We start from the raw sequence: 4049 nt of genomic DNA, 5'->3' as shown, positions 1-4049 counted from the left end.
TGAGTATTAAAAATGGGGAATCTTTTAATATCTGCATTTGCTTAACGATTGTTGTGGATGGAGTCAGTGTACGCTCATGCATTTCATTTTGGTAAATCATGCTGACCCATGATAGGTGGCACCTCGGTAAACAGTACTGACCCGTGATAAGCGGTACGTTTACGATTTACGTTTTGGTAAATTGTGATGACCCGTGATAGGTGGCACCTCGGTAAATAGTACTTTGGCTTGTGATAGGCGGTACGTTTACAATTTACGTTTTTGGTAAGTTGTGCTGACCTGTGATAGGTGGCACCTCGGTAAATAGTACTTTGGCCTGTGATAGGCGGTACGTTTACGACTTACGCTTTTTCTTTTAGTAAATCGTGATGACCCGTGATAGGTGGCACCTCGGTAAACAGTACTGACCCGTGATAGGTGGTACTTTTACGATTTACGCTTTTTAGTAAATCGTGCTGACCCGTGATAGGTGGCACCTCGGTAATTGGTACTTTGGCCTGCGATAGGCGGTACAATTATGATTTACGGCCCTTCGAGGAGGGTTTTGGTTTGGAATTCCGAGTCCATGCATTTTGGCATATACGCATTGCATTAGGGTGCTTGGCACGCGAGTCGTGTTTGATTCAAGTTTATGATTGAGTGTTTTGAATTTGAGTTGTCTGGTAAATTGTGTTTGTCCGTGAGAGACTGCACAGGTGTTTGTCCGTGAGAGACTACACCCTGGTAAATTGTGTTTGTCCGTGAGAGACTGCAGAGGTGTTTGTCCGTGAGAGACTACACCCTAGTAAATTATGTTTGTCCATGAGATACTACACTCGTGTTCGTTCGTGAGAAACTGTACGTTTAGGATTTACGCTTCTCGCGGAGGGTTTTGTTTGAGATTGTGTGATAGCATGTTTGATCGCAAAACTATTTCGAAGCTTATGATGTTGTAGTGATTTTGTTATAAGTGCTAAGTGTTATGTTTTGTTTGGAATCGTGATTGCAAAACTATTTCGAAGCTCATGATGTTGTAGTGATGGTGTTATAAGTGCTAAGTGTTATGTTTTGTTTGGAATTGTGGATAGCATGTTTGATTGCAAAATTATTTCGAAGCTCATGATGTTGTGGTGATTGTGTGGGAATTGCTAAGTGTTAAGATGTGGAATTGTGTATGAATGATATTGAGTTAGTTTATGTGTTTTTGGAAGAATATGCAGGGAAATCGATTTCCCAATCGATTGGATGAGTTACCGGGACTTCCTTAATTTGAAATAATCGATTTGCCAATCGATTTTATAATATGTTTTTCAAAACCATTTAAGAAATCGATTTGGAAATCGATTTGGCCATGCAGGAATTCAACAAAACTGACGAAAATCGATTTGGAAATCGATTGGCATTAAGTCAGGGGCTGAGCTATGCTGTCAATTGATTGCCCAATCGATTGAATTAAGTCCAGAATTCAAATTTCACTAAAAACCTTCAGGAAATCGATTTGGAAATCGATTGGCTTAGTAGAAATTCTTATTTTGAGTTAGATAACAGATTGCTCATTGATTTATCAATGTCTTGGTTAGTTATGTATTACTTGATGGATTGAGAACCTTATTTTGTTTTCATTGTTATTTGGCATGTGTTATATGAACTTTTAGCATATGGAAAACCCTTTTAAGGTGCATGCTAAGTTGAAAGGTTATTTTGTGCATTAAAAAACTTAAATGTTATGTGTTACTTGTTAATTTTCGGTTGGTGACCCTTTACAACTATTGTGGAAATCTGGGCTTTGCCCTCAGATGAGAGCCAGAACAATCCTATTGATTTGTACCCTGTGGATGGGAATGTATAGGGGAATGTCTGACTGGAGCTATGTTAGGAGGATCTTACGGGGCGCGTGGAGATCACTCAGGGTGTTTAGCTTGTTTTGGAGAATGATCAGATTAGGTTGACATAGAGGGAACACACGTCTTTCTTTTGAATTGTATTTATTTTAAAATGGAAGATTGTACCTATACGAATACTGTCAGCTTGACATGTTATTTTCGATGGGTTACATGTACCACTTTTTGATGTGTAAATATTTTGGATTCATATTTTGAGAAACTTTTCCGCTGCTTGTAAATTATAATGACTCAATTATTTATCCAAAGGTATTTCCTTATTTATTTCTCTGTTTTATTTTAATCTCTTTTGGAAAAAAAAAAATACACCCTCGCTTTGAAAATCGGGGTGTTACAGAATTCACACTTTATAGTTTGTTGATGGGTCCTAATATAAGTAAGATGTTGAGTTTCCAACATGGTATAACAATCTACAACCAATTGTTGGAACAATCTCCTTGAGTGAACAATGTTATTGTACCCAATCGATATGTCTTGAATCCTATAGGATATAAACTGTTGCATTGCAACTCTTTTCCTTTTGCGCTCAATGTTTCTGTGATCCTCTGAACTAATTTTAATTTCAACATGAAATCTATTTTCTCCAAAAGGAAACAATAATGGACACTGAAGAGGTAGGAATGACACATAGGTTTCATATAACCTTTCATATTCACCAAAGGAATTTTTCACAATCACGTCTCTACCCTTTTCAATTGAATTGTTGTCACCAATAATTAAAGTTGCAACCTCGTCGCAAGTAGGTAGATTGTGCATTCGAGCATGCTTTGAATGATTTCCGAACAATATAATATAAAAATTTGTTGAGCCACTTTGTTCCACTTAGTCTCTAACTTGACAAAACTTCTTAGCCAATGGATTGTATTCATCGATCATTTGTTTCAAACTATAACCCAACAAAAGGTCGAGGCCTTTTCCATCAAACCATAATTAGTATTGCAGTAACTTTGGTTAAATAAGTTCTTACCCAATAAAAATATAAAATCTTTATTTATTTTCTCTAATAAATGTTGAAAGCAATTATTATTTACTTTTAGTATCCATTTTTTAAACATCTTGAAAACAATTGTTATTTTTAATCCCTAAAAAAAGTTTATGCATGAACAAAAATATGAAAAGTCATAATATTTATATAGACTAAAAACATATTTAGTTGAACAAAATAAATTGATTTAAGGTTAAATATAAATAAAAATTGACTCAATTACCTAAAATATTTCATCCTGTCTGCAACCTAATTTTGTGTGTCATATATATATAGCTGTGTAAATTTAGGCGTAGCACCAACTTCTAACATCAAGCTACCCATAAGATGAAACTTTTGCCCACTAAGAATGAATTATGGTGGTCCGCCACCATCATTGACGGTTCTTTCAATCTTACTTCCAAGTGAAGTAAAGGAAAACATGTTATTATATGCACGAATGTTCTCCAAATAGTGCCTACTTTTTGGGTGAACACCATTCATAAGGTTGTACATTAGTTCATGAGGTTTTTTGAGAAACAAAAGTTTGACCAAAATCATTATCTGGTTAAATACACATGCCACCCATTGTTATATATTAAAAACATACATTGACATTCAGCCATGTCGTACATCAACCATTTGGCACAATCAATTGTCATATATTACTTGTGTATGGTAGAAAACAATTTAAATAACTTGATAATGTTATTCTCCAATAAAATTGTAACATAAATTCGTTTGAATAATTTAATGTAATTTAACAATATAAATTAAAATTACTTGTCAATGTATTCTCTTGCGGCGTAGGGGAGGTAGATGACAACTGACCTCTGCTCCTATTTTTTTTCCGACGAAATTCCAACAAATTTTCTTTATTTAAATACCTAATATTAGTCGAAACTGGTGTACTTCCATTACCGTTTTTTTTTTCTTGAACAATTTATAAAATTAAACATGTTAATACGGTTGGAATACGTGACATTGAAAATAATGTGTATGATTCGAATATGACAACTTTCTTGACTAATTAGGTTGATTATTTGAATCAATTTGATATAAAAAGTTACGTGTGAATAAGAAGATTGTTGTAAAAAAAAAAAATAGTGTTATCGTAGATCCATATTCTAAAAGGTAGTAATGTTGGATTGTGATTGAATAAATTAATCAATTAATTAAAATAATTAAATGAATTAACCGTAATG

Source organism: Cicer arietinum, chromosome 4 (genome assembly GCF_000331145.2).
Source record: "Cicer arietinum cultivar CDC Frontier isolate Library 1 chromosome 4, Cicar.CDCFrontier_v2.0, whole genome shotgun sequence".
NCBI classification, from domain to species: domain Eukaryota; kingdom Viridiplantae; phylum Streptophyta; class Magnoliopsida; order Fabales; family Fabaceae; genus Cicer; species Cicer arietinum.
The sequence above is the reverse complement of the archived record's forward strand: the minus strand, read 5'-3'. Positions refer to the sequence as shown.